This window comes from Dromiciops gliroides, chromosome 2 (assembly GCF_019393635.1).
Source record: "Dromiciops gliroides isolate mDroGli1 chromosome 2, mDroGli1.pri, whole genome shotgun sequence".
Lineage (NCBI taxonomy): Eukaryota > Metazoa > Chordata > Mammalia > Microbiotheria > Microbiotheriidae > Dromiciops > Dromiciops gliroides.
Genome location: NC_057862.1, coordinates 551187281 through 551214341, shown reverse-complemented (window position 1 = coordinate 551214341; position 27061 = coordinate 551187281). Strand labels below are relative to the sequence as shown.

The following is a 27061-nucleotide window of genomic DNA, read 5'->3' as shown; positions in this document are numbered from 1 at the left end:
CCCCTTGTAGGTACATAGTTGTTTGTCTATTGTCTCCCCCAATGGAATGTGAGATTGTTGAGGGTAGAGACTGTTTTTTGCCTTTCCTGTGTGCTCTTCGCACAGCAGGTACTTGTACATTTTTGCTGATTAATTGACTCGGATCAAATACCGCCTTCTGTAGGAGGCCATTCTTGTGCCCCCCAAATGCCAAAGCCTTCCCTTCCAATGTTACCTTCCATCTCTTCCATATATAGGTACCTAATTAATTTACATGTTGTCTTCCCCTCTAGAATTTAAGCTGCTTGATAGCAGGAACTATTTTGTTTTTTAAACTTTCTTTGTATTACCAGAGCTTAGCATTGTACCAAGGTATATAATGAGTATTTAATAAATATTTGTTTCATTCTTATACAAAATACTATTTAAATGTGAGTTGTGACTATTTCTCCCCCAAATGCTGTTGTATGGCTAAGAAATATGGAATGTAATTGTCTGAATAATGGAAAATGAATACCCCATGAGGAGCAAAGCTGAGGTACATGGTATATGTGAGTAGGCTGCAATAGCCACCTCATTTATCCAATGAGGAACAGAAATAAAAGAAGTCATCAGAGAAATGTATGATGGGAAGCCAAGACGGACTAATCATATGTCGAGGACAAGGTATGAGAGATTTATAACCTGAGTGTTCCACAGGCATCCCTTGCAAGTCAGAACGAGGTGAAGGACAACCTCTAGCACCTTGGGTGACTCCCCTGTAATAAATTCATGGGCAGACATAGGTTGAGATCTGCATCATTGGCGATAACATCCAAACAGAAAAAAATCACAGCTCAAAATAACTGAGTATTAATAGCAATAATCATAGTAACAGGGGGCAGCTAGGTGGCACAGGGGATAGAGCACCGGCCCTGGATTCAGAAGGACCTGAGTTCAAATCCAGCCTCAGACACTTAACACTTACTAGCTGTGTGACCCTGGGCAAGTCACTTAACCCCAACTGCCTCACAAAAAAACCCCAAAAACAAAACAAAACAAAAAATCATAGTAACAATGACATTTATTTGGCACTTTAAAATTGGCAAAGTCCTTTCCTCATAACTACCTTGTAGAGGTAGGTAGTACCAGTATTATGATTCTCATTTTAGAAATTAAAAAACAAGCTACGAGAGATTGTGATTAGCCTATGATCCTGACATCTAAAGACACAAACTCAATACAGGAAATTTTTCCTAGATTCAAGTGACATAGCCTGGTGCTATAGACAAATACTTTCTGCTTTATTTTGGCTTGTTTTGCAAGAGAAGCCTATATACAATGGAGCTTTCTCTTTCTTCTGTACCCATACTTCTTGCTTTATCCTTTTTTTCTTTTGTCTCTTCCCTGCCTCTCTCTATCTCTTTCTGTGCTTCTCTCTCATTTCTGGAAAAATAGAAACATATGATCATCATTCTTACCCAAGAGCAAATGCTGGCATAGTTAGGATGTGTGAAACGCAGTACTTGCTATTCAAGGCAAATTCCTTTCAAAAACCAGTGATACCAATGCATGTTCCACAGTGGCTCAGAAGTCACTCTTAAATGCAACTGGAGAAAACACATTAATATCACCAAGGCCAGAAAACAGAATTCTTCTTTAACTATTTCTGTCATTCTTGATGATGACATTGAACCAATTTAAAGCAGTTTGAGAAGGGAACAAAGGAGACAGAAACATGAGCAGAGAGAGACAGAGACAGTGACAGAGAGAGAGAGAGAGAGAGAGAATCTTTTTCACACATGAACAGAACAGTCAGGTCGGTGTCTGAAACCAAATGACAACATTTACAAGACTACTTCAGAGCTTCCTGAACAGAAGTCAGTCTTAAAACATGCTTCCAAGAGGGAAAATACATCACCAAAAAAAATCATAAAATAAACCAGAAATAAATTCAGGGCAGAAAGGAGAAGCAGTAAAAGTAACAAAAAATACTAGAAACACTCTATATTTCTAATGTGATATTCCCCCCTCCCCCATAGCCATGCCGTATAGAATGTTTGTAGCTTTCAAAAGGGGGGAAAAAAGAAAGGAAGAAAGAGTAATATCGCATTACAGCTAGAGAGAGAGAGAGAGAGAGAGAGAGAGAGAGAGAGAGAGAGAGAGAGAGAGAGAGAGAGACTTCCTGAAGGACCTGCAACACCAATCAGATGGAAAGAAAAGAATGTGGAAAGGCCATTTTCCCTCAAGCCTTTCTTTTCTCATTCTCTCCTCATTCCATTCAAGTTAAAAATCTCCCAAAAGAAATATAATGCATAATCCTTTGTGTTTACAAGCCTGACTGCACTTTTATCCCATTAATCAGATGCTGTGAGTAGACTTGGGTGCTTTCAGTTCAGAATGACTTAAACTAAACATACTGACACATGGTTCTTCTTTTAAAGTAAAAACATATATGTCTCTTGGAGAAAAGAACAGCATTTTCTCCATTACGCTCAGGTCAAAACTCCAGTATCTGAGGATTTTCTGTTTTGTACATTATATCCCATGAAGTACTAGCTAGTAATGATTCAACTTGGTGTCAAGACTTCAGATTCAGAGAAAAACTTAATCCGGCTTAGAAATGTCACCAATAACCAAGATCAAGTACTCTTACCTTAAGTAGATGACTGCATTCCCTAAGTTTTTTCGGTACTTTCTCATGGGTGTTCTGTATTTAAGAAATAAATCTGACATTATTATTGAGGGATTGATTGCCTAGTTTGTGGTTTATGCGGGCCTTTGTTTTTTGTCCCTCCTCTTCTTCCTTGTCTATAGTACCTTTTGTGAACAGGGAGAATGAGATAAAATTCAACTCAGTCAATTTGCTGCTACTAGTTAAGAGCTTTGGTGAAAGATTTAGTGAGAAAGAGAGACTGAAGCTACTGGATTATTTTCAGCTGGTATAGTGCCATGAACACAGTAAATACCTAATAAATGTTTGTTGAACTGGATTGAATTAAATATTTCAGCTATCCATTTTCCCCCTGCTCTATTACCATGGAAAAATCAAGATTTGGCTCCAGGAAAATGTCTGTTCATTTTCCATGCCCATTTCCCTGGAATTTTAATAGTCATCAGAACTGTTGCTAAGGAAGAAACCCATGGTCTAATTAATATAGATATTGAAAAGGCATTTTAAAAAGACTGAACCACTGGTTAGATCATCCCTGTGAATACAGACAACAAATTCAGAAAGATGTAGCATTGTTTCAACTTTGTCTAAGTGCTTTTAGGCAATATCTAGAGAAACACTTCCATATTTCCATCTTAATTACCAATACTAATAGAGAAATCTATCCATAATTTCCATGGGAGGATTGTTTTCCTCTTAATTTAAGACTTAGCTCTTTACTACTTTTCACTAAGTCCCCAAAATAAGGACTAAAACAATATCTCCTCTTAATACACATAGAATTTATGTCTCCTCTTCTTTCTCCTTTCTTCTACAAAGACTGTCTCCCGGGGCAGCTAAGTAGCACAGTGGATAGAGCACTGACCCTGGAGTCAGAAGTACCTGAGTTCAAATCCAGCCTCAGACACTTAACACTTACTAGCTGTGTGACCCATGGCAAGTCACTTAACCCCAATTGCCTCACTAAAAAAAAAAAAAAAAAAAAAAAAAGACTGTCTCCCTATCTCATAGTAGCTATGCATGGGCATATCATACTGCCAATCTGGGTTGATTGGCCCCTCCTTAGGCAACCTGGTACCCCATCCCTGCAGAGGCTCACTCTATTAATGTAATCCTGAATTTAGTAAAGACACCCAATCTGCTTTAGCAAAGTGCCACTCAAAATTCCAGAGCTTAAAGAGATCTATCAGCCTCAGCCTACCCAGTAGCAGAGATTATAAGATTAGCCTTTCTTCTTCTAACTTCTCTCCCTTATAAATCTCTTATAAATCTCATTTATACAGCTTCAAGTGTCAGCCTCTATGCTGATGACTCTTAAATTTGGATTTCCCATCCTGACTTCTGAACTTCATGTTCATTTTGGCCAATTTTCTACAGTATATCACCATTTGAAAGACACCAACAACTCAAACTCAACATATTCAAAAAGCAAGATCTTCATCTTTGCCCCCAAACTTTCAGCTTCTGATTTCACTGTTTCTATGACCCGACCCTCCCCCACCCCAACCCCCAAGTTGACACTTTGGCATTATCTTTGATTCTTCTGTTACCCTCATCTTTCATAGCTACTTAGTTACCAGGTACATTCATTCTCATATTTCATTGCCCACTGCTACTTCCTTGGTACAGGCTCCCTCATTGCCACAAGATCACTGAATTGCAAAATTGAAAGAGACCTCAGAGGTAATTTAGTCCAACACGGGACCTGAACAGAAATCCCCTCCTAAAATAGAACAAGGGGTCATTTAGCAACCACTTGACATCTGGGAAAGAGGAACCTAGGATAGCCCATTCTACTTTTAGATAAATCCAAAAAAAAAAAAAAAAAGATAGTGTAATTGCCGGGAAGTTTTCTCCTTACATGGAGCCAAAATCTACCTTTGTGAGACTTAAAACCACTTATTGCTCCTAGTTCTGCCTTCTGGAGCCAAGCAGAAATAGCCAAGCAGAGGCTAATTCCTCTTCCATATGAAAGGCCTTCCAAAACTTGGAGACAGCTCTCATACCCTCCCTACCCAATTCTTTTTATCTCTCTCTTGGGATAAACATCCCAAATTCCCCCAATTAATCCTTGTAAACTATGACCTCCAGGACCTTCACTATCCTAATTACCATCCCCTGGTTGCCCTTTCACTTACAGAGAACTGAACACAATATTCCAGGTATTGTCTGGCCAGAGCAGAGGTCCATCAATCACTTCCTTAAGTCTGGTCACTTATCTCAAAAGTATCCTAAGATTGTTGGCTTTTTTTTGGTTGCCATGTCCCACTGCTGCTACACATTGAGTTGGCAGTCCAATAAAACTTCTAGCTCTTTCTTTCACACAATATGTTGTTTTTAACATTTTCCCCATCCCTTACTTGTGTGACTGTGCACGTGGGACTTTACAGCTATTTATATTAAATTCCATCTTATTAGACCCTGTCTATCAGTCTAACCTGCTGAGATTGCTGAATCCTGACTCTTGTCATCCAATGCATTAGCTACCCCCCACAGTTCTATCTTACCTACAAATTTGACAAGCATGCTGTCTATGCTTTCATCAAAGATGCCAACAAAAATACTGAATGTCACTGATCCAATGAAAAATATTTGAGGTGCTCCACTAGAAACCATTCATCTAGACTATTCCAGGGGCCACCAAGCAGATTTTCCCATATCCGTTCTCTCAAATCCATCCTCCCTCTAATTGCCATACTTATCTTCACTTTTTGTAGTTTTCAATACATTATTCCTCTACTAAAAAATAAGAAAAGAAAAAAAAAACCTTCCAGTGGCTTCCTACTGCCAAATTAATAAAGCTCAAACTCTTTTGGCTTGGAATTCAAGACCCTCTACAAACTGATCAGCCTGCTTTATTTCATACCATTCATTCCACTCTAATAAATGCTAGCTGACTGATTCTACATACTTTATACGCCAACCAAACTGGACTAAGCATTGACTCCATACATTTCTTCCTCTGAGTCTTTGTGCATATGCTCACAATACATGGCCTGGCATGTCCTACAATCTCCCTACATCTCTCTGCCAGTTAAATTCTGAGCTGTTGGGGCAACTAGGTGGCACAGTGGCATTGGCCTTATATTCAGGAGGACCCGAGTTCAAATCTGACCCCAGACACTTGACACTTACTAGCTGTGTGACCCTGGGCAAGTCACTTAACCCCAATTGCCTCACCAAAAAAAAAAAAAGAAAGGAAGAAAGAAAAATTCTGAGCTGTCCTTTAAACTACCACTCAAATGCCACTCTCTGTCTGAATCCTTTCCTGATCCATTATTCCACCCCTACCAAAGTGCTAATGACCTTTTCTTCCTCTGACTTTGCTCTGGCTTTCTTGCCATCTGCCCCTGCCATAGCCCTACTTCTTCCCACCTCTAACAAGACCTCCTACCCATGGGGAGGAGGGGGGGGGGTGATGGGGAAAGCCACCAATCCCTGGGGTAGTTAATCTGCTTAATTTTGAAATTCCCACCCTGAGTTAAGCCTTCTTAATTGGCAAGTGAGTAAGCTCAAACTCCATACCTAACCAACCCTAGACCACCTTCCCAGGCCATGTACCACCATGTTTCACCTCTCATCTAGCCATTTACCCTGACCATCTTGCTATATTTTGCTGCCTGTTTCCCCTTCTTCCTCTACTTCTTTCTCTAGTCTTAGTAATCTTATAAATACTATTCTACTTTACTCCTCATTTCACTAACCACCTTGCCATCTGGACCAAATACTATGCACTGGAGATCTTAATATTTTCACTCCCAGAACTCACCCTGGGACCCCACTATCCTGGATTGGTGAGTGCCTCCTGTGGCCCACTATATGTAGATCCACTCCAGTCATGTTTCATTTTACTCCCTGGCCATTTTCTGCTGGATGCTTTGTGCACACCATTGCACTCCCCAGATCATTCCAGTTCTGGAACCCTGATCATATCAATACTTCTATTGCTGTAACTATCAAAACCAAAATATTCCTCCTTGGTCACCATTCCTTTAAATGTGCTGTCTGATCCATTAAAATATAAGCTTCTAGAGGTCAGGGATGGCCTTCACTTTTGTATAGTTGTAACCCCTGCATAAAGCACAAATACTTCTTGACAGTAGTAAGTGCTTCATAAATACTTTTTCTTTCATTCATTCATACTAACATTGTCCCTAGAACAGGATATCGATTCACTGCTCGATCATCATCACCATCCCTATAACTCTCCCAAAACTTTTCACTCTGTACATCACTTCCAAATCATCTCCCCCAAATTAGAATGTAAGCTCCTTGAGGGCAGGAGCACTATGGTTTTAAAATTTGTATTTCCAGGACTTTGCCCAGTGCCTGACACATAGTAAGTGCTTAATTGATGAGCTTTCTTTTATTCATTCATCATATATGTGTCATGTCTCCTAGGGGCAGGTATCACATCTTATCTAAACTTTGTAAATCGCCAAGTGCTTTTCTGCCCAAACACATTAAGCTTAATAAGTGTATGCCAAATAGAATTTATGGAGCAGAAGTCAATAACTTACTTCATTGCATCAATGATCCAAGGAATCATTGAAGGTACTCCCTCTCCCAATGCAGATCATAATCTTTCTATGCTTCAGTAGACAACTTTCTAAGTCGCTATGCCCAGAAAATACCAACACTTAATGTAAAACTATATCGTTATGAGCCTTGCCAGACTTAGACTGTTTCACACTTTGGGACACTTGGTCAATTTTTTTTTTCCATTTTGATAGGCCTTGCTAGGCAGCTAGGCAGCACAGTTAGGTGGGTATAGCTAAGTAGGACTACAGTTAGGATGACAAGTTCAAATGAAGCCTCAGATTCTTAGTAGGTGTGTGACCCTGAATAAGTCACTTAACCTCTGTGTACCTCTGTTTCCTTAACTGGAAAATTTAGAAAATTTAGAAAAGTTTACAGATGAGAACAATGATAATAACTTACATTTCCATCATGTTTTCTGCTTATCTCCACTCAAGTTTTAATAGCCTGTAGAGTTTTTAAAATCTGTGCCAGTAAAATTAACAATAATAATAATAATAATAGGGGCAGCTAGGTGGCGTAGTGGATAGAGCACCGGCCCTGGATTTAGGAGGACCTGAGTTCAAATCTGGCCTCAGGCCCTTGACACTTATACTAGCTGTGTGACTCTGAGCAAGTTACTTAACCCCAATTGCCTCACCAAAAAAACCAAACCAAAACAAATAAAATAGAAGCAATAATACTTTAAAAAAAATAATAATAGCTGATAGATACATAGCTTTAAGATTTGTGAAACTTTTCATACATTTTACCTCATTACCTTACACACCTGTGGTGATGTAGGTATTTCAGGTATCATTCCCATTTTACACTAAGAAAATGAGGCTCCAAAAGGAAAATTAATTACCCAGACCCTAAGTACCATACCTAGAGTGAGAGAAAAGATTCCAAATCATCCCTCTTCTGATTAAAGTCCAACATTATTCCATGACAAAAGTTGGGAAAGCCTTGAGGATGAGCTGGTCATAGACTTTGTTGTCTCATCCTAGTTTGCAAAGTATAGAGAGAAATTACAATCTGCTTCAAAGAAATGAGCACCAATACCCAGAAAAATCACAGATACTTAGTTTATAAATACAGTATTTATGGTTAGCGAGAATTTTTACATGCATTTGGATTTGGAACTCAATGACCTATTACATCACTAATCTTCATGAACTTGAGTGACTCAACGTCTCTAGGCCTCATTCTCCTCATCCATACCATTAGGAAATTAGACTAGATTATATTTTCTAGCTCTGGGTCTAAGATTTTATGACCTCTCAGTTACTTACACCTTAGGAAATCCTAGCCTATTGGTCTATACAGCCAAAATCCAAGTTCACGATTTTTTTTTTGAGAGGCAATGGGGGTTAAGTGACTTGCCCAGGGTCACACAGCTAGTAAGTGTTAAGTGTCTGAGGTCAGATTTGAACTCAGGTACTCCTGAATCCAGGGCCGGTGCTCTATCCACTGCGCCACCTAGCTGCCCCCTCCAAGTTCACTATTTTTAAAAATGGGAATAAAAAGAACATCTACCTCCCAGGGGCTGTTGTGAGGATCAACTAAGGCAATATTTGTAAAGTGCTTAGCACAGTGCCTGACAACTATGCTATATAGTAGGTGTTACATAAATGCTAGTTATCATTATCATTATCATTATTATGGAATAACCAGCTTCTCTAGGACTGATCTTACAACAGAACAAAACAAAGTGACAGATCTCACAGGAGATCAATAGGACTGAAAACCTCTGTATAATAAGAACAGCACATACATGGTTGATTCTGGGACAATACATATAAATTTTAAAACAGGTAATAAAATGCCCTCTTTGGAATGTTTCCATCTCAAGCAGTTTCAAGTGCTATATTTGAACTAACATTTGGTGATTTTTAGAAATTCAAAAAGAAGTAACCTTATATTACAGACTGTCAGATAGCACAAATGAGATAGATAATGAACAGATTCCCAAAAGCACCAAATAAATGTCTTTTTAAAAATCTGTGATTTCATCATCAATCTTGGATGCTTCTAGGGAGAAGATTCTCTCTGTGATAACAGATATTTTTCACCACTACAATTAGTCTACTGTTCTGCAACTAAAAGTCACCAAGAAGTTGTCCAGGGTCACACTGCTATCATCAGAGATAAGACATGAACCTAGATCTTCCTGACTTGAAAGTTAGCCCTCTATCCACTACGCCATACTGCCTGTGTTAGTAATTAAACAACAAAAAAGAAGAAAAGGAAAGGAAAAACTAGACTATACTGGGTCCACAAGCAAATCATGAGTTGGCAACGTACTTTTGTTTAAAATGTAAACATGGCATTGAGATGTTTACAAAGATGTAACCATGAGCAGCTAGGAAACATGAGACAACTCAACTGAGATACTTAGTATCATCAAATTTAGAGCTTGCTGAGGAACTTTAAGGATGATCTCATCCAATCCCTCACTTTAAAGATCGAGAAACCAAGGCCCAGAAAAGTGAAATAACTTGCCCTCTCCTGACTCCAGACCAGCACCTTTTTCACAAAACCCTTCTGCCTTCCTTAGAGGTCATACCCAAACCAGAGTACTGGGTCTAGATCTGAGTTTCACAAATTCTGAGATATAAAGAATTTGGAGAAGGTTCCTTGGAAAATCACAAAGATGGCTCTAGCACAATGTAAATAGATGCCTTGCTTCCCTACCCTTTCAATCCCCCAGTGCAGCCAGATGTTCCTCGCTGCTGCTGCTGCTGCTGCTGCTGCTTCTTCTTTGGTGAGGCAACTGGGGTTAAGTGACTTGCCCAAGAGTTACACAGCTAGTAAGCGTTAAGTGTCTGAGGCTGGATTTGAACTCAGGTCCTTCTGACTCCAGGGCCGGTGCTCTATCCACTGCGCCACCTAGCTGCCCCTCTGTTTACTTCTTATACATGAAAATGTTAGTACTGGGCTGAGTATGATGGGTTGATTTAAAAAAAAAACAGAATTGGGTAGGAAAAGGTAAAAAGGAGTAAATTATCTCATACAAATGAGAAATGAAAGGAGGAACTGATACAGAGGAAAGCAGGTGAATTCTCATCACATCTGGGTTAAAGAGGGAATATATACATATAAAAGGGTATTAAGTCTTCTAAACTTTAAAAAGAAATAAAAGGATGAGGGGATAGGATAAGGGAGGGACTTTCAGAAGGATGTATAGATTAAGATTTAGGAGGGTAAGGGAAGGGAATAAGGGAGGGACTCAGAAGAGTAGGTAGAATAAGGAATAGGAGGGTAAAGGGAGAGAATAAGGAAGGGATTCTTTAAAAAGGTGTAGAATAAGGAGGTATGGGTTAGAAGTAAACTATATGAATGAAGAAGGATAAGGTAAAAAGAGAGGCTGAAAAGAACAATAGTGAAGAGATAAGGATGGAGGAAAATATACAAATAGTAATTATAACTTTGAATATGAACAGGATGATCTCACCCATAGAATGGAAACAGAGCAAAATGAATTAAAAATCAGAATCCAAAAATATGTTGTTTATAAGAAACATTTAAAAATAAGAAATACACAGAGTTAAAATAAAGGGCTAGAGTAGAATTTATTATGCTTCAGCTGATGCAAAAAAATCAGGGGTAGCAATCATGATCTCAGACAGAGTTAAAGCTAAAATAGATTTAATTAAAAGTGATAGAGTAACTACATTTTGATAAAAGGTACCATAGACAATGAAGCAATAGTGATCTATTTTTTTTTAGTGATCTATCTACATTTTTTATAAAAACGTTATACAAATTACAGGTGGAAATAGATAGTACTATATTATGGGGGATGTTAATATTCCCCTATCAGAACTAGACAAATTTAACTAAAAAATAAATAAGAAGTCAAGAAAGCAAATAGAATTTTAGATAACCTAGATATGATAGAAATCTGGAAAGAAATCAATGTGAATAGAAAAAAACATACCTTTTTCTCGGTGGTTTATGATACTTTTGCAAATATTTAGCATTTATTAAGGCATAAAAATTTATAGTTAAAAGCAGAAATATTAAAACATCCTTTTCAGGTCACAAAGCAATAAATATTATATTTAGTAAGGGACCACAGAAGCATAAGGTAAAAACTAATTAAACATTAAACAACCTAATCTTAAAGAATGAGTGGGTTGGGGCAGCTAGGTGGCGCAGTGGATAGAGCACCAGCCCTGGAGTCAGGAGTACCTGGGTTCAAATCCGGCCTCAGACACTTAACACTTACTAGCTGTGTGACCCTGGGCAAGTCACTTAACCCCAATTGCCTCACTAAAAAAAAAAAAAAAAAAAAAAAAAGAATGAGTGGGTTAAAGAACAAATCATAGAAACAATCAATAATTTCATTAAAGAGAATAACAACATATCAAAATCAATGGGATTGGGGCAGCTCGGTGGTGCAGTGGATAGAGCACTGGCCTTGGATTCAGGAGTACCTGAGTTCAAATCCGGCCTCAGACACTTAACACTTACTAGCTGTGTGACCTTGGGCAAGTCACTTAACCCCAATTGCCTCACTAAAAAAAATTTTTTTAATTTAAAAACAAACAAACAAACAAACAAAAAATCAATGGGATACAGCAAAAAGAGTAATCAGGATAATTTATATCTCTAAATGCTTACATCAATAAAATAGAGAAAGAATAGATCAATGAATTAGATTTGTAATTAAGAAAACTAGAAGAACATACTAAAAAACACTAAACACTAAATTGGAAATCCTAAAAATTAAAGGTGAGATTAATAAAGTTGAATGTAAGAAAACAATTGGATTAATAAAACTAGAAGTTAGTTTTATGGGAAAAAAATCAATAAAATAAACCATTGGTCAATATGATTTTTTAAAAAGAAGAAAACCAAATCACTAGAATTAAAAAGAAAACGGTGAATATATCACTAAGAAAGATGAAATCAAAACAATTATAAGGAGTTATTTTGCCCAATTATATGCCAAGAAATTTAAGTGAAATGGAAGAATATAAAAATATATACACTGTCTAGATTAGGAAGTTTAGCTGTACCAGATTTTAAACTATATCATAAGGCAATATTATCAAAATTATCTGTATTGACTAAGAAATAGAAAGGTGAATCAGTGGAACAGAGTAGACTTAGAATTTACAGCAGCAAATGACTATAGTAACTTTGTGTTTGACAGTTGTAAAGTTTGGGGGATAAGAACTTACTATTGGTAAAAAAAATTGTTGGGAAAGCTGGAAAGCAGTCTGGTAGAAATTGGTCATAGACTAATATCTTACACCATTTACCAAGATAAGGTCAAAATGGATATATGATGTAGATATAAAGAGGAATATAAAAAGAAAATCTGAAGAATATACAAAACATTATCTATCAGACTTACGGATGGATGAACAATTTATGAATATACAAAAGACAGAGGGCAGTATGAAGTATAAAATAGAAAATTTCAATTACATTAAATTTAAAAGGTTTTGTAGAAATAAAACAAATGTAGCCAAGATCAGAAGGAAAGCAGGATAGTGGGGGGAAATTTTTATAAAAAGTTTCTCAGATAAAGGTCTCATATCTCAAATATATAAAGAACTTTTCCAAATCTATAAGAATAGGAGTCACTCCCAAATTGATAAATGGTCAAAGGAAATGAAAAGGCGGTTTTCTGGTGAAGAAATCAAAACAACTTATAGTCATACAAAAAAAATCCTCTCAATCATTACTGATTAGAGAAATGCATATTAAAACAATGTTGAGATATCATTTTATACCTATCAGATTGGCCTAACTGATTGAAGGGGAAAGTGACAAATGTTGGAGGGAATGTGGAAAAATTGGGACACTAATTCACTGTTGGTAGAATTGTCAACTGATCCAACCATTTTGGAGAGCAATCTGGAATTATGCCCAAAGAGCTATTAAACTGCTATACCCTTTGACCCAGCAATACCTAGCAAGTACTGGGTTTGTTTCTAAAGATGATTAGGAAGAAGGGAAAGTACCTATATGCTCTAAAATATTTAGAGTAGTTCTCTTTGTGGTGTCAAAGAACTAGAAACTGTGGAAATGCCTATCAACTGGGGAATGGCTGAACAAGTTATGTTATATGATTGTGATGGAAGACTACTGTGCTGTAAGAAATGATGAGCTAAAAAAAAAAAGGAAATGACAAGCTAGATGATTTTAGAAAAACATGGACAGACTTGCATGAGTGAAATGAGCAGAATCAAGAGAATGTTGTAAACAGTAGCTGTAATATTGTTTTAAGAAAAACCTTTTGCAACTAAGTTATTTTGACCATTATAAATACCCAAATTAGGGGTGGCTAGGTGGCGCAGTGGATAAAGCACCGGCCCTGGAGTCAGGAGTACCTGAGTTCAAATCCAGCCTCAGACACTTGACACTTACTAGCTGTGTGACCCTGGGCAAGTCACTTAACCCCAATTGCCTCACTAAAAATAAATAAATAAATACCCAAATTAACTACAAAGGACCTATGAAGGAAGACACTATCTGCATCCAGAGAAAGAACTAATCAATAGAAGTATGTATAGGAAGATTTTGCATATATATACACATAGTTACGTCTAATGGTAGCTATCTCTAGGGAGGGTTGGGTAGTGAAGAAAAAAGGAAAAAAAAAAGAAATTTACATGGGGGCAGCCAGGTGGCGCAGTGGATAAAGCACTGGCCCTGGATTCAGGAGGACCTGAGTTCAAATCCAGCCTTAGACACTTGAAATTTATTAGCTGTGTGACCCTGGGCAAGTCACTTAACCCTCATTGCCCCGCCAAAAAAAAATTTACATAATAACTTTATTATATATTTAAAAGGAATAGCAAGTTGTACATAATAGATTTGCAGTTTCACGTGTAATCATCTCTTGTTTTCTATTCTATGTTATGGAAATGCTTGCTTTATTTCTTTTTTTTTCTTTTTTGCTGGGCAATTGGGGTGAAATGACTTGCCCAGGGTCACACAGCTAGTGTTAAGTGTCTGAGGTCAAATTTGAACTCAGGTCCTCCTGACTCCAGGGCTGGTGCTCTATCCACTACACTACCTAGCTGCCCCAAATAGTTCTTTCCTTTTTTTTTTTTTTTGAGGGGCAATTGGGGTTAAGTGACTTGCCCAGGGTCACACAGCTAGTAAGTATTATGTGTCTGAGGTCACATTTGAACTCAGGTCCTCCTGAATCCAGGGTCAGTGCTCTATCCACTGTGCCACCTAACTGCCCCTTTTTTTAATCTTTTTTTTTTTTTGGCAGGGCTATGGGGGTTAAGTGACTTGTCAAGGGTCACACAGCTAGCAAGTGTCAAGTGTCCGAGGCCGGATCCGAACCCAGGTACTCCTGAATCCAGGGCCAGTGTTGCATCCACTGGGCCACCCAGCTGCCCCCTGCTTTATTTCTTAAGCTCAGGATAAAACAAACAAAAAAAGAATATGTGGACAGGATAGGACCCCTCTCCTATCTAGCTGAAATCCTAATCCTACTCCTTCCTGTCCAGTCCAGTATAGTCTTACTGCTGTCATAGTAGCATGACAGACATAATTTCATTTTTGTTGCTTTCTTTGGCTTTTATATACACAGATTGCTGGGTATTTTTTAAATTGGACTATAAAGTACACTATAGGGAGCCATACCAAATGAAGACATGTAAATAAATTGCTTTGCAAAATTCAAAGTACTATATAATTATCTGCTATCACAAACCTGAATCATAAGTTGTTACAATTCTTTAAGAATCAGGTAAATCACATAGAGCACCGGCCCTGGATTCAGGAGGACCTGAGTTCAAATCTGACCTCAGACACTTGACACTTACCAGCTGTGTGACCCTGGGCAAGTCACTTAACCCCGAATGCCTCACCAAAAATTAATTAATTAATTTAAAAAGAATCAGGTAAATCTTTGGGATGTTTTCATCAAACCAGTTACTAGCACAAGTGGTGGTGACAGGCAGAGTCAGTCAACATTTAAAGACACAGTAAAGTAAAACCCAGACTAAGTTTAGGGATAAAACAGAACAGTATTAGATAAAACAATCCGTAATAATCAGTAATGGGAAAGTGAATGGATGCAGGTCCAGCACTGAAGAGAATATTGTCAGATGGACAGCCATTTGTTTCTTGTCTTTCTCCTTCCTCCTTTTCTCCTGCAGTTGGTCCCACTATAGTACCAATGCCAGAAGCAGAGGTCCAGATCCAGGCAGGGCCATATAAACTCTAAAACTTTTGAACATAACCAAATCTGGCATAGATTATCCTCAACCCAAAGGGCAATCAAATATTTCTAATCTAAGTACAAGGGTTACAATTTATTTAGGTAACCATGATTCCAGAATGAAGGACTAATCTAACCAGAATCTACATTTAATCAGTCTCTAGGGCATAGGGAGTAAGGCAAAAATTCATCTTCCTGCATTATCTTCTTCCTTGTTATCACGCAGAAGACAAGTTTGTTTCTTTCCTGAGGCTTGGAGATCAACTTATACACTAAAATCATGAGTCCTCACTACTTTTATCTTTGCTATAAATATTGTTGTGGGTTACAGTACCATCCAAACCTTTTCTAGCTAGCCAGATGGAATCTTTGACGTGGTACCTTATTAAAGATTAAAAATTCCAGGGAGAGAACTCGGTTACATATACTATGCGTAGGAGTGTTTCTTCTTTCTTTAAAAATTTGTTCAGGAGTCTGAGTGAGGAAATTTTGCTAGTTTATGCAGCCCCTAACTGCTACTAATAATAAAGGTATGTGTAATTATGAATACCCCACTCCAATATTCATAGAAATGCATCATTTTTTTTTGTACTTAAAGATGGGTTAAACTAGTGCGAGTGCTTCTTCTGACCTTCCTGTTTCCATTCTTAGAAGAATAATGTTGTAGCAGACATAAGATGACAAGGTCAGATTAAGAAATGTAGTTTTGCACATACCTTTGGAACCAATCTCAAAATGTCAGAATGTATGGTAGGTTTTGCTTTTTAAAAACCTTTTTTTTTTTTGGCATAAAATTTACCTACCCTTCAATACACAAAAGAAAATAATTAAAAGAGGACATGAAAATGAGGATATTTCTATTCCTTTTCTGTTAAAAGTAACATACATGTTTTAACACATTATAAATAATATGGAGCTTATGATTTTACTTATTATTTATTTTATCAACTTGAAGGTTTTTGTTGATGGTTACTAAGTTTGGAATTTTTAAAAAATTAGAATGTTTTGTACATTTTTAGAGGAAGGTTTTTCTATTCTTAGGGTTTTTTTGGGTTTTTTTAACTTTAAGAAGTATTGCTCCCCCTCCCCTCTTTTTCTCTCACTCTCTGCTTCTCTCTCTCTCTTCCCCCCCTTTCCCTCTTCTCTTTACTCTCCTCCTCCCACCACCCCAAAAGGACTTTAAGCTGGAGATAGCTATCCCACTATTCTACCCCTACATTTATAGTTACTGATTATTGTAGGTTCCTTTTCTTTTTGAAATCTTACAGTTTTGTATAATCATATTTAGTTTTTGGATATGTTTATCTTGTTTTCAGAAGTTTGAAAAGGGATCCAGGCAACTCATGGAAAGATTCTGCACATCTTTAATATATGGAAAATCTTTCTGTGGAGCAACTATAGGATTCTAATGTCCAAGGGAAATGTATCATGGGAATGAAAAAGATGTTGCAACCTTGGGGGAAAACAGTATACATAAACTCAGGTGCCATGGTTCCTACATCAGGAAAGTTCTGAAGCTGAACAAACATATCAATACATACTGACATAGCATTAATTTGAACAACCCAATATAAAAAAAACCCACACCCCCAATATAAGCCAATCTGTTTTGTGCTCTTTGCTGTATCAGCACAATAATTCCAATACCCTAGGAGTTGGGGTACAAATTTTTTGTTTTCAACCAACTGCAAAAAGCTGGGAAGCTTTGAAAAATGTAACATGTAAAATCTCCATGGTATTTTTCACCCCAAGGCCAACATTCTTAAGAACAATTCTCCCCCAGCTCATGCTTGCTCATGCATTCAAGTCTGAAATTTAGCACATGCAATTAGAAGCCTGTATAGTACTTGCTCAAACACTGCTGATCAAACACGGCTGATCTTGTTTGTCCTCGATGTGTATAAAAAGATTCTTTAATCCAAAGGAATGAATATTTCTGGTTTCTGTCTTTTAAAGATAAGCCATCTAAGTAAGTTGAATGTGAACACCAAATAATCTGCTGTCTCTAGAGGTCATTAATTGAATGGATAAGAATCCATTATCTTAATGATTTTTTTTTAAATAGGAAAGGACAACTATTACTACAAAGACACCTCTTTACTTTCAACCAAATAAATACAATAAAATATAGTAGATGCAAACACCAACCAGGCAACTCGCACAATGGTATAACTAAAAATGAGTGGAGAGTGGGGCAACTAGGTGGTGCAGTGGATAAAGCCCTGGCCTTGGATTCAGGAGGACCTGAGTTCAAATTCAGCCTCAGACACTTGACACTAGCTGTATGACTCTGGGCAAGTCACTTAACCCTCACTGTCCTGCCAAAAAAACAACAACACCCCAAACCAAAATAACAGGGGAAAAAAACCAAAAACAAAAAAATGAGTGGAGAGACTTAGTTTATAAATCCATCAGTCAAGTGAATAAGCATTTTATTTAAGCACTTACTATGCACCAGGAACTGTGCTGAATGCTCAGGATAAAAAGAAAGGGAAAAACAGTCCTTGACATGCCCAATGGGAGGGATAATATGCAAACAACTATGTACAAATAAAATATACAAGGATAAATTAATAACAACAACCAGCATTTATGTAGTACCTTTAAAAGTTTGTGAAGCACTTTCCAAATGATATCTCATTTAATCCTCGAAACAACCCTGGAAGGTAGGTGCTATTATCCCCATTTTAGAGATGAGGAAATTGAGGTACAAAGGTGTCAAATGACTTGCCTAGGGTCCCACAGCTAGGTATATGAGTTAAATTTGAATTCAGGACTTCACTCCAAATCCAATGCTCTATCTACTGCATCACCTACCTGCCTATTCAAGATAATCTCAGAAAAAGGTACTAACATTAGCTTCTTTCTAAGAGTCTCTAGTAGAAGAAGAACTACATTCAGGATACAAATCCAGAATGTCAACTAGCTTTAACTTACTCTAACCATAATATTTCACCAAAACCTATGGGCTGGGGGATCTAAGAAGATGAGATACAAGTGGGAAGGGGTTAAAAAAAGGCCTTCCAAGGAACATTAAGTTGAATGAGGCAGCTTGTAATGTTGACATAGTGGAAAAGGGAGATAGATAGGTGGTAGTGGAGGAGTGAAGCTGTTCTAACTTATGGAAGATGCCTGGTTCCTGAGCAATCAGTAATGAATAATTTCCTGATAAGTACCTTGTTACAAAATTTACTCTAACCTGAATCATCAAGGTCATGGTACTAGTTTAGAATAGAAAAGTTGGAATGAAAAGCTTTCTCTGTAATCACCCTGAGACTAGAAAAACCACACGGAGGCCTGCTACATATTGGACTAGCCATTGAAAATTTCCATCAGTCAGGAATGACTAATGTGGTTACAGGATGAGAACTAGCAATTTTAACTTCATTCCCTCATCTTTAAAATGAGGGGTTTTGGGGCAGCTAGGTGGCGCAGTAGATAAAACACCAGCCCTGAATTCAGGAGGACCTGAGTTCAAATCAACCTCAGACATTTAACACTTACTAGCTGTGTGACCCTGGGCAAGTCACTTAACCCCCGTTGCCCCGCAAACAAAAACAAAAACAAAAACAAAAAACAAACAATAAAATGAGGGGTTTTAGCTAGATTGAGGATTCTTAACCTAGAGCCAATAAACTTGTTTTGTTTTTTAATTTGATAACTGTATTTCAGTATAATCACTTTCCCTTGTAATCCTGTGTATTTTATTTTACCCATTTAAAAGGGGTCCAAAGGCTTCAGACTGTACAAGGGGTCCATAACACACACAAATACTTAAGAGCACAAATACTTGAGCTAAACAGTCTTCAATGTCACACGTTTAGCTAACAACAACAATAATAACAACTAGCATTTATATAGCACTTAGTGTGTATGTCTTATGTATGAGAGGCAACACTGTGTTAAGTGCTTTAAAAAAAAATTTATTATTCCATTTTATCCTCACAACAACCCTATGAGATAGGTACTGTTATCCCCATTTTACAGATGAGAAAACTGAAGCAAACAGATTAAATGCCTAGCTCAGGGTCACACAGCTAGTAAGTACTTGAGGCCGTATTCAAACTCAAGTCTTCTTGACTCTATCCACTGCACCACCTAACTACTGCTCTAATATCCTGTAATTCTGATGATTTTTAGGAAATCCAGCTGACCCAAGTGCAGTGGGTTCATTCAGTGGTTTATTCATTTTAATAATTTTTATTAATCACACTTTTTCCATGTCTAAAGTCCTACTTTCATGCCTTCCTGTGGCATGAAGGTTCCTAGATTCCTAGAGGACAAGCTCCCTCAGGTCCTAACAATCTGACATAGGAGCCTGGTGAGGGGCTTTGTGTTCATCTTTTGAAAATTAGCCTACCTACCCTTAGAGAGGCTCATCATCAGTTTGGCTTGAGGGTAATGAATTGTTATAACAACTGCTATGCTGGGAGACTATATACTAAGCTAAATAATAATAGCTAACATTTATATTGTTGTTGTTCAGTAGTTTCAGGTCATGCCTGACTTTTTTTTTTTTTTTGGTGAGGCAATTGGGGTTAAGTGACTTGCCCAGGGTCACACAGCTAGTAAGTGTTAGGTGTCTGAGGTTGGATTTGAACTCAGGTCCTCCTGACTCCAGGGCCGGTGCTCTATCCACTGCACCACCTAGCTGCCCCTGCAGTGGTTTGCCATTTCCTTGAACCTAAAGCACCTCCCAGACTCAATCCTTGAAATTTCTGAGACATTATATGTGTGTGTGTGTGTGTGTGTGTGTGTGTGTGTGTATTTATGTATGTATGTATATGTATATATCCTTGTGGTCAGGATCTAGTGCTGAGCTAGCTTCTGGTTTGTTCGCTGCTCCTATATTTTAAGAAAGCTAAGAAGAAGACAGCTAGGTGGTGCAGTGGATAGGGTCTGGGGTCAAGAAGATCTAAGTTCAAATCTGGCCTCAAACACTTAATGTGACCCTGGGCAAGTCACTTAACCCCTATTTGCCTCAAGTACCTCATCTGTAAAATGAGGACACATTGGAGAAGGTAGTGGCAAACTACTTCAGTATCTTTGCCAAGAAAACATCCATTGGGTCATGAAGAGTTACATACAACTGAACAACAGGAGGAAGGAGAAACATAGCTCAGTGACTCTACCTGATTTCTTCCCATGATGAATTTGTGGAATATGACTGAGCCAAGAATCTGGAAAGAGGCACTAGCATACACTTCTATTGGCATGCTGTGTTTCCAATTTGCCATCACTGCCCTTATGTGCCAACTTCTATCCAATGAGAAGGAAGTAGGGGTGGTGTGGCACACAATGGCAAACTTCCTACCCACTCCCATCTCATAACTAAGGAAGGATGCTGATCCTGTGCCTATTTTTCCAAAGCCAATGGCTGAAAGTCAAGCAGAACGAAGGAAAGTCTAAGGTGTAAACTGTCTGTAGGGGAAAGAACAGTATCATATAAGAAAGTAATTTCTTCTAAGTGACTCAAATGTACCATTTCTTCTACTTCTTGGATATGTAAGTTGAAGCTGGACTAGAGAAAGTTTTCAAACACAATTTATATACTTTTCTTTGCAAAAATGTAACTAATTATTCCTCCCTTTGGCCAGTCCAGAGTTTTTTGTGAAGTACCTTGAACCTTTTTTGGGGGGTTGGGGGGGGAGGATGGGAAGAGGGTAAGAATGCTATCAAAATATAACAAAGTTAGAATATTTTTTAAAATAATTGCTTTAATAAATACTTAATATCATGTATCACACACACATATGCTGGGTTATCTGCATAGCACAATGGATAGAGCACCAGATCTGGGGTCATGAAGACTCATCTTCCTGAGTTCAAATCTGGTCTCAGACACTAGCTGTGTGACCCTGGGCAAGTCACTTAACCCTTTTTGCCTCAGTTCCCCATCTGTAAAATTATCTAGAGAAGGAAATGGCAAACCATTCCAGTATCTTTGCCAAGAAAATTCCACAAGGCATTACAAAGAGTCAGTCAGACACAACTGAATAACAGCAACAAAAATGTACATACATATATGAGCATGTGAGTATACATGATATATGCATACACATACCTATAGAATTAGTCAATCATTAAACATTTGTAAAGTACCTACTCTGTGCCAGGCTGAATGAAGATACAAGGAAAGGCAGAAAACAGTGCCTGCTTTCAAGAAGCTTATAGTTAGACACTTACTAGCTGTGTGACCCTGGGCAAGTCACTTAACCCCCATTGCCCTGCAAAAAAAAAAAAAAGAAGCTTATAGTCTAATGGGGGGAGACAACATGCAAACAATTATGTACAAGATAGATAAATACAAAAGTGATGTACACATATATGGTGCTAAGTGTCTGCTAAACATACATACATCTCAATGTCTATATGTGGTATTATATATGTATATAATAATATGGTATAATATAAATGTATATGTAGATATAAATATAGATATGTAAGCTTTAGGAATGAAACCCAAAAAGAATTTGGGTTGTTATTCTTTAATTTCTATGGAATCTTAACTGAAATCCATTTCCACGCCCTCTAATACAGAATTTTCAGTTTTATTCACTAATATAAACAGTTCAAGCCATTAATGAATCATTCCTTAACATACAGCAAAGAAAAGTCTTCCCACCTGATCGATCACTTATTCTTTTTTTTTTTCTTCCCTTTTTGCACTTGGTTAATATGAATTCTGGATTGCAACTAATTTCTTGAACAAACAAAAGTACTGAAGTATCTGTTTTGGATAAAAGAACTATGGTATGAAGAACTGCATGAAACTTGAAGATGAATGGGGGGCCAGGAATGAAGGTAGGGGGAGAGGTTGGGCCAAAGAGCAAAATGCAGCCTACACAATTATAAACAATACACTGTTAAGAGACAGAGAAAGTACTGAGGTCGAAGCAGTTTTCAATATGCCGGACTACCATGTTTTTTAGTTACTAAAAGAAGTAATTTCCTGACCCACCCCCCTCCATCAACAGGATCACTTGGTCTGACCTACTTCCAGGGAAGCAGAAAGAAATGTCTTATTTTAGTATGTCTTCTGTCCAAGTACCTTTAAAGTGCACATACAGACCAAAAGAACTCCTGAAACAGGTTGTAACAAAGAGACAAGCATACCCATGCCGAGAAATAGAGGCTTCTCTATGGGGGATTTGAGTAGATGGGGTTGGGAAGGAGAACTCCTAATCTTTATTACAACAAAAGATATCCAACAACTTATATGATATGCAATGTTATAAAAAGTCCAACATAAAAACAAAGACAGTTTGATATTCCCTTGTAAGTGCCTTTATAACAGATTTGAAAGGTTTTTACAGAGTCTGTTTCTAAAGAGTTAAAATGCTTTTACATATTATTTGGGAACTAGGGGTTTCTCCCTGAACTAAGTTCGATTATTGTCTCCATTTTGCAGAAGGGGAAATGGAATCACCCAGAAGTTCAGTAGGTAGGTATAGGGACTAGACTTGTGTGACTTCGCTGGTACAGGGAACTCTAGGTGAGAAAACTTTCTCCAATGCAGATCAGCACCTTCTTGGTCAATTACAATCTTAGACTTGCCTAGAACACTGAGAGTATACTAGCCCAAAATCGAACAGTAAATGTCAAAAGCTCACTTAAACCCAGGTCCGCCTTGTTTTAAGGCCAGCTCTCTATGCACAATGCTTTAGGGAGAGAAAGGTCTCTTAATTCCATGGTTTAATGTTCTTTTTTTCCACTAAGTTATGCTACTTCCCAGAAGGAAGGCTAACCCATAATAATATAGTAACTTAGAAAAATAAGAGACCCTACCTTTTTTTTTTTTGGTAAAGAAAACTAAATTTCTACTATTATTTCTTATGCATTCACACATAAGCCTTTTTAATGATCAATGATACGGGCAGGAACAAATGAATATAATATTTACTACAAAGAGCACAAAAATTCTCACACTACCACTATTTTGAAGGTCTGGTTTTTAAAAGATAAGAAAAGCAATTTGGATATAGCAGAAGTCACCACGTGGTAGTAATTTTGAAATTATACCACAGTTTTTGTGGGTAATATGGATAATGTCTAAAAATGAAACTAATCCACACTGACATTGTACTCCTGCCCAATCAATGCACACACTGGAGACTTTTTTTTTGCCATTATACATTTTTTCTCTGGGAAAAAGTTTTCAGACATTAGCAATAACCTTGAACAGATACCAAAAAATTATGCAAAAGAAATACTGTCTTTGCTCAAGAAGTTAGCAAAGTTAGCACTACAGATTCATATATAAAACACACACACACACACACACAAGCCCTTCATTTTAGATAAATAAAAAAGGAATACCAAAATAATTGCAAAAGTCAGTTCTTTTTTTTTTTTTAGTGAGGCAATTGGGGTTAAATGACTTGCCCAGCGTCACACAGCTAGTAAGTGTCAAGGGTCTGAGACCAGATTTGAACTTAGGTCCTCCTGACTCCAGGGCCAGTGCTTTATCCACTGAGCCACCTAGCTACCCAAAAGTCAGTTCTTGGAAAGGACTTTAAGTGTACCATTTTAGGGAACCTTAAATGCATTGTCAATTCCTTATAACTTTATCTCCCCAAGAAATGTAATAATAGAAAATACACCTAAATCGGTACGACAATGAATAATTTATAAAAATGAACACACTGGAAACATTTCTGTGCCCACAAAGCAGCCAATTATGGTATACATCAGACTGAACTTAGTAAATGGAAAAGTAGAAAGCTGCCCATTTCCAAGAAAGTGTAAGGCAAAAAACTAACACCCCCTCCCAAGCACAGAAATTCAGGACTGTAAATTTGTTGTTTTTAATATTTTGACAACTGTATTTCAATATAATTGGTTTCTTTTGTAAATCTATATATTTTATAATATGAATTTTAAAATATTATTCTGAGGATTCCCTAGGCTTCATATGGAAGTTCATAGCCTCCCAACCCCCAAAGGGATCCATGCATGACACAAAAAAAGGTTAAGAATCCTACTCTACCAACACCCTTCCAAAGTACATACCGCATTAAATGCCCTATTGCACCCCTTTCTCTTAGGCAACAACTGTCAGACAATGACCAAGAACCAGTTACTTTATAGGATTAGGAGACACCCAAGAATGAAGCAAAGAGACCTCTTTAATATAGGAGCCTATATGACACCTGCAAAACAAGTGATACTTTCTCATAGACTCAGAATGTTTGAATCTCAAGGGGACTTCACAGATCATTTGGTCCCACTGTTTCCTTTGTACTGAAATGGAAATAGACCCCAAAAGGGGAAGTAACTATACCAAGGTCACAAAACAAGCTATAGTCTCTCTGCAAATGCTTCCTTGAAACAGACCACCACCAAATGGGAACTGGGTTTCCCTAAGGTTCACAGCAGATGAAGGGGGAAAGGAATAAGCGATTATACATCGAGTACTCCCCTCCTTCCCCCCCCCCAAATATTACTTTACTTGAGCCTCAGAACAACCGTGTGAGATAGGTGCTTTTGGTAGCCCTATTTTACAATAGAGGAAACTGAAGAGAGTTTAAGTGACTTGCTCAGAGTCGCACAGCTAGTGTCTGAGGCCACATTTGAAATCAGGTCTTCCTGGCTGCACAGCTCCTTTCTTTTTTACCTGTTGTCGATCAAAGAAGGTCCTGGACCTAAGTCTCTTAAGAGAACTTTTCTTCCTCATAGGGTCATACATCTAGAGCTAGAAAAGCCCTCAGGCGCCATCTAGTCCAACCCTACCCCCCCCTTCCCATTTTACAGAGGAGGAAACTGAGGCCCAGGGAAGTTAAGAGACTTGCCCAGACACTGATGAGAAGCATCAGATGAGAGTTAGACGTAGATCTTATAAATTCATATCCAAGGCTCTTTCTAGGATAGGGCTGGATTTAGAGTCTAGACAATCCGAGTTTAAAATGTAATCCCCAATACTTCTCACAAGCTGTGTGATCTTAGGCAAGGCACTTAACTGTTCTCTGCCTCAGTTTCTTCATCTGTAAAACGGGGATAAAAATAGCACCTACCTGTCAGGCTTATTTTGAAGTTAAACTCAAATGTTTGTAAAGTGCTCTACAACCCTTACAACGCTATAGAAATACTCGCGATTATTATTTCCCCCTCTTCTGCCACTGAAGCTTGAGCAAATGCAGAGGGGATATCGCTCCGTAAGCAGAAGTTGGCTAATCACCTTCCGGACCCTTATAGAAAGATAGTGAGGAAACCAGAGAGTCCGTTTTGACAACAATATTCATTCCTCGGGCCTCAGGGAGTTTTCATGGGGCGGTAGGTGAGAAGTGTTCTCCCTGGAGAGAACGGCTCCCAGAAGGAATACCCGCGGGGCCACGACGAGGCTTAGCCAGAAGCCCAAGTTTGCAGTGCTTGGAAGGACTGCAATGGGGGGGCGCACAAAGCGGGGGTGGGGGGAGGATAGCGGACGCCCCTTGCCTAGCTAGCTGGCCGCTTTCTCTTTAGACGCAAGATGTGAGAGTGGACCCGGCTTGCCGCACGTGCCGGAGGAGGGGCCGGAACTTCGGGGAGAGCCCCCAGTCCTCACACATTCTCTCTCCCCCGCAGACACAGACGAGCTTACTCACTCCGCAGGAACTTTCTAAGCGGCCTCAACGTCGGGGAATTTGAAAAGAGCAGAAAGGCACGGAGAGGGGGGTGCGCCGAGACCGAGAAATGGGGGATAGAAAGAGGAGGCGCACATAGGACGGGAGGGGGGACGCTCCGGGGGTGCTCCTTCCTAGCTCATAAATTGGGTCCCTAAAGCGTTCCATCCTTTGGTTCAAGGTCTCCAAGTCGCAGAACGTCTCCTTCCCTTCCCCATCACCCCCCCCACACACACACACACACCTCCCCAACCTCAAGGTCAAGGGCTTCCACTTACAGGGAAATCGAGAGCAGGAGCACTTTCCCCATCCTCCCCGAGGCACAAGCCTCAACATCCGCCCCCAGGACGACTCAGTTTACCTCAGGTGTCCCCTGTCCTTTGCCACTCCTGGGCGCTTTTTCTCCTCGATCAGTCCTCCAGGGGCAGCTGCAGCATGTCGGCTCTCCCGGGTCTCGGGCTTAGGACAGGAACGGAGGCCCCATCTGAGCCATGGGCAAGAGGCTGGGGGCGACAAGCTCAAGCACCAGTCAGGGGAGGAACAGTCCAAAGACTGAGCCAGCCCGCTGCGCTGCGCGCGACTTCTCAGCTCGGAGCCGCTCTTTGTGTGGGTGTGCGAGTGTCGGTCCGCCGCTCCCAGCCCCTCCGGGCTGCCTGGCACCGCCCCCGCCCCCGCCCTCGCCTCCTCTTCTCCCCTCCTCCCTTCTGTCCGGCTGGGGAAAGAGAGAAGAGATGGGGGAGGACAAAGGCACAAACCCAGGCCGCCCCCAGGGAAGACCAGCTCCCATTGCGGGGCAACCAATACACACACGAAGTCTGGGCTTCTTTCCCATTTTTTTTCCTGGCTTCTAGGAGAGCAGAAGGGAGTCTGGGAGCTAGGGATTGGGGGAATGTAGAAAGCTGGGGTTCGAGTAGTGATCCCCTCCGGGCCTCATTGTTAGAAAGTTCTGGCCTCAGTCTACCCAACCTTACGCTTAAGGCCCGAAAGGTTTCCTAGAACTTTCGTAAACTCCTTAACTCACTTAAGAGACACAACGTGTTCTGGGAGAAGAGAGCTTTGTCGTTTCAAAATACTTTGATCTACGTTGTCTTCTCAGGTCCGGGCTACAGC

The 27061-nt window shown here is 39.0% G+C and overlaps 1 protein-coding gene across 1 annotated transcript in view; it reads right to left on the bottom strand.

Annotated features, from left to right (window-relative positions):
- NINL (ninein like) overlaps positions 1-26586 on the bottom strand; it is a 186097-nt gene extending 159511 nt beyond the window's left edge. Inside the window, exon 1 of the mRNA XM_043989359.1 lies at positions 26313-26586. The gene's annotated coding sequence lies outside the window, so the exon portion shown is untranslated. The remainder of the gene's footprint in view (positions 1-26312) is intronic.
- Between the last annotated feature and the right edge of the window lie 475 nt (positions 26587-27061).